General features: G+C 33.9%; 1 pseudogene; it reads left to right on the plus strand.

Annotated features, from left to right (window-relative positions):
* The window catches only part of LOC125841695 (patatin-2-Kuras 1-like), a 7618-nt pseudogene extending 2440 nt beyond the window's left edge, over positions 1-5178 (plus strand).
* Positions 5179-12189: the final 7011 nt, after the last annotated feature.

Below are 12189 nucleotides of genomic sequence, written 5' to 3' on the forward strand. Positions count from 1 at the left end.
CATTTAAAATAAATTAATCCAAATAAGCTCTTAGTCAAACGCCCTCTAAAATAGAAAAAAACAAGAGTAACAAATAGAGAAAATTAATTCATAGACAGAAAGTAATAAGGTATAACCTTAAAATTGACCAAATGTGCACACATTTGTAATAATATATATGGTTACACAAAACAAAAAATTAAGTAAAAAATATCTAATGATTAATATTGCATAGGCGTTCATTTAACATGATAATGATTAATTTTAATTTATCAAATTTAACCTATATAAAATATTAAAATATTTCGATCGAGTGGATTCATTTAACCCACATGGGTCCAGCTCGGCTTACAAATTTAATAATTGTTAGATTACTCTGCTAACAAATCCGATTACAAAGAGTAAATGACTATCTTAAACTTAAACCAGAGACTTTTCATGTGACTATATAAACCCTCGCTTGTTAGTCGATGCTTTTGTACTCCAAAAAAGATTGTCTACTGTTCTTGCTTTTCTTGAAGGACAACTTCAGGTATCGACGTATCATAACTATGTTTTTTTTTTAAATGTATGTGCGTGGGTGTGGCATTACTATATATTTTTTACATTTGAATTGTATTATTTTGATGATTATCATGTTGGGATCGAAATAAAAAGATGACATATCAAAACTAATTATTAAAAATCTTTTATGACGATAAATCAGACAACAAATCTATTATAGGGATCTCGTATGTCCACAACCCGATCTATATATGAAAAAATTGTCAGATTGAAAGGTTATCTCACAATCCTTCATGAAAATTTTCTTTAAAACCTATATCGTGTTAATTAAGAAATAGTGGCTGTCTTTCATGTTAGATTTATCATTAAACTTTGTTACGTGTCGAAAAAGACGTTGTTGCGACGATCCTGAAAAAGATTACTTTTGAGTCAGGAATTGGATGGTAAAGATGCAAGAGTTGTAGATTACTTTGATGTGATTGCTGGAACAAGTACAAGTACAGGTGGAATATTAGCCACTATGATCACTGCTCCAAATGAAAAAGAATCTTCCCTTTCGTGCTGCCAAAGATATTGTATCCTTTTACTTTGAGCATGGCCCAAGGATTTTCCCACCTACGTACATAATTATTTTTACATACTATGAGTTGTCCAAATATTATATGACATCTAAGCTTAGGATAAGAAGTTTCACATCAGTAAAACATAGGAAAGATATTTGGTATACAAATAAGCAAGTCTTACCAATTAATAACGCTAGTGGATTGGACTGTCACAAATGATATCAGAGCTGATCATGTGTCCGTTTTGTCGATGTGGCCCTGACTTCAACTGAGTTTAGGCAAATTCTGATAAAGCGGAAAAAATTATAGTGCTGAGTCTAGCAAATCTCATGCGGTGCGGTAAGCCTCAGCAAGGACGTTGAGTCCATTGAGGGGGTGTATGTGACACCCCAACTTAAGATAAGAAAACCTCAAAAAATAAGAAATCCTCAACAAGGATATTGAGTCCATAGAGGGGATGTATGCGACATCCTAACTTAAAATAAAAAGTCTCACATCAACAAAATACAGGGAAAATGTTGGGTATATTAATAAGCAAGTCTTACCAACAAGCTAACAATATCACTGACGAACTAGGCTGTCACATATTATTTCCATTCTACAACAACATATGTGTATAGGTCAAGTCAGTATTGAAATATATTTTAATACAAAAATTTGGTTTCAATTACAGTGCATTGCCTCCAATTTTTGCTCCCAAATATGATGGAAAATATCTTCACAAAGTTTTGCAAGATAAGTTGGGAGAGACTCGTTTGCATCAAGCTTTAACAAATGTTGTCATTCCAACCTTTGACATCAAGAAAAATCAACCAATAATATTCACTAAGTCCAAGGTAAATCTTTCATATATTATATTAACTTATTAATCGATTTAAAATTTATTTGAATTAAAATGAGTTGAGTTATAATGAATTAAAATGTTTTTCCTAAAAATATTTTAGCAAGATTGGGTCAATTTTTCTACATATCAGTTCAATTTTTTAATAGGGTGAGTCAATAAATGAACGGATCAATGATCTGTCTAAATTTAAACGAATCGAGCAAATTATATTTTTATGAACTGATTTTAGAAATAATTATCTAATTAGACAAACTTATACACAGTTAGCCAATTCTCCTGAGTTGGATGCAAAGATGTGTGACATATGCTACAGCACGGCTGNGTTTGACAGCCGTGCATCCAATTTTCCATGTTTCTATGCTCCGAAAGTATGTTCCGGATGAGTCTCACGTGATTTCGGTTGAGTCGGTGGAGTTGAGTCCAGATTTGACATTTGAGGAGGAGCCTATAGCTATTTTGGACAGACAGGTTCGCAAGCTCCGTACCAAGGACATCGTTTCAGTGAAGGTTCAGTGGAGGCATCGATCAGATAGGGAGGCGACTTGGGAGTCCGAGGATGATATACGGGTCCGATATCCCCATCTTTTCGAGGCTTCAGGTACTTTCTTTTACTTTATGTTCGAGGACGAACATGATTTTTAGTGGTGAATGATGTAATGACCTGGAAGGTCATTTTGGTAAATTTTCGTGGAAATGACTATTTTGCCCTTTCGGTAGTTGCCCCGAGTCTCATGTTTTGTGGTTGTAAAGTTGGTTTGAGGAAAAGTTGGTAAAAAGTTGAGTTTTTATGAGTTAAAGTTGGTTAAAAAGTGCTTTTTTGAGTCATTTGGAGTTTCGGGACTCGGATCGGATTTCCGTCGATTTCGACAGTTTTAGAATGTCGAAACGGGTCTGTGTGAAGTTACGGAGTTGAATTTGGAGTTGAAACGAAGAATTGAAGTCCTAAGTTGCTAAAGTTGTGAAATTTTGATAAAGAGTGTGGATTTTACCTATTTGCCCCTCTTCATGTGATATATGATCCATTTTCTCTTACATGAGGATATGAGGTTGATGTTGAGACACTGTTGGATATATATGTTGATTATGAATTGTGTAGTATAGGTTGTTGGTTCGCTGTTAGAATGAAGTTTCGGTGGTTCGGTTGGGATTGAAAGGAGTTGTTTGTAGCTGTTAGTTTAGTTTAGTTTAGTGTGACTTGCGAGTACCTGTTGCTTTTGGTACTCACCCTTGCTTCTACACAGTTGTGTAGGTTGACAGCTCTATCAGATCCGGCTTATTACTCATCTTCAGATTAGAGCTTCCACACTTACTTGAGAGGTAGCGGTTCATTCCAGACGTGCCCTCAAGTTATCTATATTTACTGTTCTGTTCTATTCTAGAACTTTACTATTAGACTTGTATATTTTATTCAGATTCCGTATTAGAGGTTTTTACATGTGACAACCAATTCTGGGGTTATGTTGAGTTTATTTAAAGACTTCCACTTATCTTTCTATCTTATTCTTGTTTTATTAATTCCGTATGGTCGAGTTTTTGGGTGTTAGGCTGGCGTGTCCGGTGGGGTTTGGGCACGTTCCATCACATCCGGTTTTGGGGTGTGTCAATTACACATAAATTTGACCCCATGTATCCGAAATACATGTATCTAGAGCAAAGACGGACCCACATGGTTTGGTGAAGGTGCATGTGCATCTGTTAACTTCGAAAAAAATCATGTTTATATATGTATATCTATCTTTGAGAACTGGTATATTAACCATACTTACATGAGAAACATATGAGTGTCTATGTGTTGTTTGTACAAGCTTAGAAAATCACCCGCAAGACCAGAGTTCAAATCCAACTAGTGCCTTAAACTAGTGAGATTATATATATCCTCATTAAAAACATGGTCTCTAGCTATCTATATTTTTGTTATATTATTAATGATGCAATTATGTTCTTACCAAGAATGAGTGTTATAGAGAAATCTGACATGACAGTAAATATACATGCAGGCCTTAGTTGCACTTAGCGTGGCAACCAACCATTCGACGCAAGCGGATCCAGCATTTTCATCAATTAAACCAATGAAAAATTTTACTACTCTCATTAGGCACTGGGAATGCTGCAGATTTTTATACAACATATACAACACAAGAGGCTGCTAAATGCGGTGCTATTGAGTGGCTAATTCATAACAAACATTCAAGTCCTTTTCTACAAATTATGTCTTCAGCAAATTCTTACATGAATGATTATTACATTGCTACTGTCTTTCAAGCTCTTAATGATCAAAAGAATTACCTCAGAATTCAAGTAAGACCATCTCACTTAATTATTTACGTTATCGATCACTAAATTACTCATAGCTAAGTGTATTGGAACTATATATGATGGTGCAAGGGGGTACGTTTAATTAAATTCCTTTCGTTAGAAAAATTATTCTGTATATATAAGGTCAATACATTTTTTTGTATGTATAAATTTTAATTTTGATTCCACCGCAAATGTTATAGTTCTATACCCTCGTAGCCAATAAAATTTTGTGATAATTCATCACTAAATAGGATGGATATCTAAAGTGTATACAAGGAATATAATAAGTGTAGAACTAATATATATATATATATATATATATACATGGTATACATATTGAGTATATTTTATATATGTTTTTTTAAAAATTAATTGTTATTTATTATATATGATAAAAAAAATACCAGGAAAATGCACTAACAGTTTCAACTACTGCAATGGATAATGCTACAGAGGCTAATATGAAATAATTGGTACAAGTTGGTGAAAGTTTGTTGAAGAAACAAAACTCCAAAGAGGATCCTAAAACTAATGAGGAAGCTCTAAAGAGGTTATATACATATATATATATATATATACTCGGTGTAATCTTCAGAGTATGTTATACACGTTTTTATTTTCAAAAATATTCTTTATATTATCTTTGTATTCTGTCAAATTAAGACGCATAATACGAAATGACGGGAGCAGATATAGACTTTTGCTTGTATAAGCTACATATTAGGGTTTTTAAGTTTCTCATAAATTTATTTTTAAATGCTAATTAGAATATTATTTTTTTGTAGGTTTGCAGAATTGCTCTCCGAAAGAAAGAAACTCCAAGCAAATAAAACGTCTCATTAAATATTTGTGATTGCATGTGTCTTGTGTTATTTGTAGAACTATTTAAATATTTCAACCTCAAAAATAGAGAAGTGATTAGGGATAAATTTTAATACAAATATACCTCTATGTAATATGGTTGATTTTTGTTGTGTTAAATAAATAAGATTATCCTTCTAAGAAAGAAATGAAATGTTCTTTATATAGTGTTATATGAGATTTGGTGCTGGAAGAAGAATGTGCTCGGGTTTGCCCTTTGCTACAAAACAAATGCATTTGATTTTGGCTTATTTGGTTTATCACTTTGAGTGGTCTCTTCCAAATAATGGTGATCCTTTGATGCTTGACATGAATGAAAAATATGATGTGCCATTGCAGAGACAAAATCCTTTGCTTCTTGTTCCTACTAGCAAGTGATAGTTAAAAACACAACCTAAAAAGACTATTTCAATTATTTGGGACGGCTATAAGATTATTAAAAGTCCACGGTTATATTAAAAAATCCTATAAATCGGTTCGATATGGTATGGTTCGGTCGCTTTTTCATATCTTTTTGACACGCCTAGGTAAAACGCACCCTAATAGAAGCTATTTTATACTCATAGAGACTCGAACCCAAGAATTTTGATTAAGAATTAAAGAATACTTATCATTCTACCGCAACCTCGTTGTTAGGTTTTGGAGCTTTTGTTTTGGTAGTTTTTTTTTTCACCTTTTGTTTTGGTAGTTTGGGTGGATTGTATATATGTAATGAATGTGTGTGTACAGTTTGTTTTGATATTAATTCTTAGGTTTTGGTTGTTTAGAGAATTAACATTCTCAAAGTTATATAGCAGATTTGTTTGGCCATAAAAATTAAGAATGGTACCACAGAATCCACAGCATTATATTGCACTTTTTTTTTTGGTTTTTCGCTCGGTGTTTGGTACTCACATTGAAGTCCGATTAAATCCAGATTTGCCTTGAAAAGTCCAACATTGAAGGGTATATAGCTCCCTAACAAAGGCCACTCCGTACTCAATGAGGCTCAAACCCGAGACCTCTTGGTTAAGGATAAAGAAGACCACAACCCTTGTTGATGCATTATATTGCACCTACCTATTCAAAATTTTAAGTTTTCAATTGGATTACCCATTATTTTCTTGCACCAATGTTCAAAAATATGGTATACAATATTGTACAAAACTCCAAAAAATAAATTATAGGAAAAAATTATGTATTAAGGCAAATATATGATATGTATTTAGTATAGAAAATAATAGTTCGAAAGAATTACAATTCATATCTATTGTTAGAATGTTATAACAGTTTCTCTCTCCTCTCTATGCACTCTCTTTGTCCTCTCCCCTCTCTCTTGCCACATCCTTTCTCTCTCAATACAAATACAAATAGTAATAGCTAATGATGCAAATGTAAATGTTAACAATCAGCGATACAAATACAAATGTCATACAAATGATAATTGCCAATTATATAAAAATAATTCAGTAATACCAAATACAAACACTCATGACAACAGATGAATACAAATACACACTAGGCAACAGATACAAATGGCAATATATGAATACAAAAACACATAAGGCAACATTTATGGACTATTCAAAATTCTATTAGACCATTCAAAATTCTATGTATTATAACCCTTATTTATTATCGGACCATTCAAAATTTTAAGTTTCAAACTTGAAATAATATGTTATAAAATAAAACTTTGAAAAGTATAAGAAATAGTTATAAATTATATCAAAGTAAATACTTTTATGTATAAAATAAATTTTAAAAATTATATTACAATGTCGGGTTGAGTTTTTTTCGTTTAAACCAAACTAATCCAATTATACTCGGATTTTTTTTATGTCAAACCAAGTCAAATCAAATGAAATCACTAGTTAATTTTATTTTTTTTTAACTTGACTTGTGGTTTATCTTGATTTTCGATTCAATTTTCTTCACCCTTAATCAGAATATCCTAAGACGTTGAATTAATTAATAAATCAGACATATCCATGTTTTATTTATAAATAAATATCTGTGATTACATGTTATTATAATTTTTTTAGTACACATAATTTTACAAAGATTCACTAATATAATAAATCACCATTAGTAGTAACTTATTATTTTTTTGATAATTTTTTTCACATGCTATGAATAATTTCTTCACATCAAGCATGAATCTTTTTTACAAAAATTAATATCATTTATATCATTATACATATAAAATATAAACTTGTGGACCATATTTTATATTGCAGTCCATGACAGAAATTATTAGCCATCTTTGTCTACATCGTTGGCAAGAGCCTTTAAAACGAAGAAAAATATCATAAATAGCTAAAATGTGAAAAATGTGGTTATATGTTTCTTTTTCTCTTTGATTGTTTTGGTCACCAAATTAAAAGTAGGGAAAAGTTTGATATACTCCTCAAATTTGTCATTTAGTATTGATTGTCTTTTATTATAAAAGTGTCTCATATATACCCTTATTGTTACACAAATGACTCACAAATATCTTTTTCCTATAACAGAAGTGAAAAAGTCATTTAAATTTTTTTTAATTAAAAATCAATAATTCATGTAATGGCATATTTTTTTAACTTCTTTGCTTCAACGGCTAATTCAAATAGATTATTTTGATGGTCAAATTTATTTTTTTCACTAATTCTTTTATAAAATTAATATATATGCCCCAATTTTTTTTTTACAGATACAAAACTATATTATAATATGATCGTCAAAAATAGTTAAATTACAATATAGCTGCAAAAAAAAAAGTTTAAAAATTTTCTTTTTCTTCCTTTTTTTTCTCTTTTTTTCTTTCACATTTCTTTCTTTATATTTCTCTTATTTTTACATTTACACTAAAAAATGAAAATAAAAAAAACTAAAATAAGAATAAAAAAATTCAAATAATAATAATTTTCCTATTTTTGTTTTGTCGAGAGGACATATGTTTGCTCCGTCAGGTAATTTTCCTAATTTTGTTTCGTATTTAGGTAACAATACGATAACACATGTTTGTGAGTTCACTCTTTTTCTGCATGAATGGTAATCACGCGGACTTTAAAATATACAGATAACAACATACTTGTCAAACTAATAGGCAGGCGTATTCAAGATTTGAAATTTATAAATTTCTTCAATAACCTCAAACTGTCATAATCAAATATTTAATCATATATTTTGTATTACCAACAAGTTACTTTCTTTTTTGAAAATAAATCCATATAACTCTTGTCATGAAGCTAGGTGCCAATTTGTTTATTAAATGCGAAAGAAGGATAATTTTACATATACAACACATGAATAATCAAAAGATTACATAGTTCTTAGCATATTACATAAAAGGATATTTCATTGAGTTATGGTGGAATGGTGGGGATTTCTTCATCTTTTTTAGAGCGTTACTCCAAAATAGGCCTTGTAATGCACGATCCGAATATAGTCAAACTCTAATAGAAATATCGAACAAGAGAAAAAAAACAAACATAGAGGGATATTTCTATTGAAATTTATCCCTCTTCTCTTTATTTTTGTGATTAATAAACAACACATAAAACTTGATGGGCAAACACAACCCTTTATTCTTTAATTTGTCATATTATTTAAGTAAGTAGTAATAAAAACCAAGACCTTATTAGCTTGAATTATTTAGAGGGAACCTACATATATACAAAGGAAATTATTATATTATAATATTGTTCTCACTCAATAATAGGCGTGTGTAGATTAACTTAGCATTGAGTTGTATTTTAATACAAAGACAGTGATAATTTAGAATAGATAATGGATAAGAATAATTTTGAGACCAAATTTTAAACGGAGGGCAAACTTGTTACATTCTAATAGTCGAGGAGAAAATTTGAATCAATTCACCAATAATAAAAGCATATTTAAAATCAAACTAAAAGGGAAGGCAAGATTGTTCCATATTCCATAATTTAGGGTAATTTTTGGTCTTTTCTCTTATTTTTAATCGTTCATTAGTTTTTAAAAACATTTTTGGGCTAAGCGTATAAAATATAAACTTGTGGTAGTAACTTATTATTTTTTTGATAATTTTTTTCACATGCTATGAATAATTTCTTCACATCAAGCATGAATCTTTTTTATAAAAATTAATACTCCATCCGTTTCACAAAGAGTGACCTGGTTTGACTTGGCACAAAGTTTTAGAAAATGAAGAAGACTTTTGAATCTTGTGGTCATAAATTAAAGTTATGTCAAATGTACTAAATTGCCCTTCAATCTTGTGGCTTTAAACATGCCACGTGGAAAGCTGAAATTAAAATGTTACCAAAAAAGGAAAGAAGTCATTCTTTTTTAAACAGACTAAAAGGGAAACAAGGTCATTCTTTTTTAAACGGAGGGAGTATCATTTATATCATTCTACGTATAAAATATAAACTTGTGCACCATATTATATATTGCGGTCCATGACCGAAATTACTATCCATCTTTGTCTACATCGTTGGCATGAGCCTTTAAAACGAAGATAAATATCATAAATAACTAAGATGTGAAAGATGTGGTTATATGTTTCTTTTTTTCTTTGATTGTTGTGGTCACCAAATAAAAAGTAGAGAAAAGTTTGACATACTCCTCAATTTTCTCATTTAGTGTTGATATCTACATATTTTGCTTCCGGCTTTGAGTTGACTTGTGATCGTATGTCTGTGCCTATTAGAGTCTCTACACCCGTAGGTGAACCTTTAGTGGTGAATCGAGTATATCGATCTTGTCTTGTTGTCTTACCGGGGTATGAGACTTGGGTGGATATGATTCTTCTTGATATGTTAGACTTTGATGTCATATTGGGTATGGACTCGCTTTCCCCCTATCATGCGCTTCTTGATTGTTATGCTAAGACTGTTACCTTAGCTATTCCGGGTATTCCTAGAGTGGAGTGGAGAGGGACTAGTGGTTCGTATCCCAACAGGGTTATTTCTCATATTCGAGCTCAGAGGATGATTGACCGGGGTTTTTTTTATCTTATTTGGCCTTTATTCGGGATGTTGGAGCTGAGTCACCGGCCATGGAGTCTATTCTGGTGGTTCAGGAGTTCCCTGATGTTTTTCTCGAGGATCTACCTAGTGTTCCTCCTATTCATGATATTGACTTCTCTATTGACTTGGAGTCGGGCACCAAGCCCATATCTATTCCACCTTATCGTATGGCTCCAGCTGAGTTGAAGGAGTTGAAGGATCAGATTCAGGACTTATTGAGTAAAGGATTCATACGCCCTAGTGTGTCGCCTTGGGGTGCACCGATCTTATTTGTGAAGAAGAAAGATGGGTCGATGAGGATGTGTATTGACTATAGACAGTTGAACAAGGTAACGGTGAAGAACAAGTATCCCCTTCCCCGTATTAACGACTTGTTTGATCAGCTTCAGGGGGCAGCCTTGTTCTCTAAGATCGACTTGAGATCTGGGTATCATCAGTTGAGGATTAAGCCTTCAGATGTGGTGAAGACAGCGTTTCGTACACGATATGGTCATTATGAGTTTTTGGTGATGTCATTTGGGCTCACCAATGCCCCTGCGACATTCATGGAGTTGATGAATGGAGTGTTTCGCCCATACTTGGATTCCTTCGTGATTGTGTTTATTGATGACATCTTGGTATATTCCAAGACCGAGGCGGATCATGTTTGTCATTTGAGGGCCGTGCTACAGAAGTTGAGAGATGAGAAATTGTATGCCAAATTGTCTAAGTGTGAGTTTTGGCTTGAGTCAGTGGCTTTCCTAGGGCACGTGGTGTCTAAGGATGGAGTTAGGGTTGATCCGGCCAAGATTGAGGCGGTTCAGGGTTGAACTAGACCTACATCACCTACCGAGATTCGGAGTATTGTTGGCTTGGCGGGTTACTATCAGCGTTTTGTTCAGGGATTCTCTACTATAGCTGTGCCGTTGACCAGATTGACTCAGCAGATGGTTCCTTTTCATTGGTCACCCGAGTGTGAGGCGAGCTTCCAAAGGCTCAAATCCCTATTGACTTCAGCACCTGTCTTGACTTTGCCAGAGGAGGGTGTTGGATTTACTGTTTATTGTGACACTTCGGGTGTTGGACTTGGAGGTGCTTTGATGCAGAAGGGTAAGGTTGTAGCCTATGCCTCTAGACAGCTGAAGGCACACGAGAGGAATTACCCCACTCATAATTTGGAGTTGGCGGTTGTGGTATTTGTGCTTAAGCTGTGGAGACATTACCTATATGGTGTTCATTGCAAGGTATATACTGATCATAGGAGCCTACAGTACATATTCACTCAGCGAGATCTGAACTTGAGACAGCGTAGGTGGCTTGAGTTGCTCAAGGACTACGACATGACCATTTTGTATCACCCCGGGAAGGCCAATGTGGTGGCCGATGCCTTGAGTAGAAAGACTCCTAGTATGGGGAGTCTTGCCTCGATCAGTGTTGAGAGACGGCCTTTAGTTCGGGATGTTCAGAGGTTATTTGACAGCATGGTGAGATTTTGGGTTTCTGAGGAGAGTGGAGGTGTGTTTGCCTTTATTGAGGCCCGTTCATCTTTGATGGAGCAGATTAGAGAGCATCAGTATGAGGATGGGAAGTTATGTCTCATCCGGGACAAAGTGATGAGTGGTGAAGCCAAGAAGGCTAAGATTGACTCCGAGGGTGTATTTAGGATTGAGGGCCGGATATGTGTGCCCAAGGTTGGTGATTTGATCAGATCGATTCTTGAGGAGGCTCATTATTCTAGGTATTCTATTCATCCCGGAGCGGCGAAGATGTATCATGATCTTAGTCAGCACTATTGGTGGTGTGGGATGAAGAGGGATATTGCAGAGTTTGTGGCTAGGTGCTTGGCATGTCAGCAGGTCAAGTGTGAGCACCAGAAGCCTGGTGGTGTGACTCAGAGGATGCCCATTCCTACTTGGAAGTGGGAGAGGATTGCTATGGACTTCGTAGTTGGATTGCCTACCACCGTGGGTGGTTATGATTCTATATGGGTGGTCGTCGACAGACTGACCAAGTCTGCTCATTTCATCCCGGTCCGAGTGAGGTATACATCGGAGAAGTTGGCTCAGATTTATATTAGTCAGATTGTGCGGTTACATGAAGTGCCGGTGTCCATTGTGTCTGACAGGGGTTCAGTATTCACTTCTCATTTCTGGAGAGCATTACAGCATGATTTGGGCACTAGACTCGACAT

This window comes from Solanum stenotomum, chromosome 10 (genome assembly GCF_019186545.1).
Source record: "Solanum stenotomum isolate F172 chromosome 10, ASM1918654v1, whole genome shotgun sequence".
Lineage (NCBI taxonomy): Eukaryota > Viridiplantae > Streptophyta > Magnoliopsida > Solanales > Solanaceae > Solanum > Solanum stenotomum.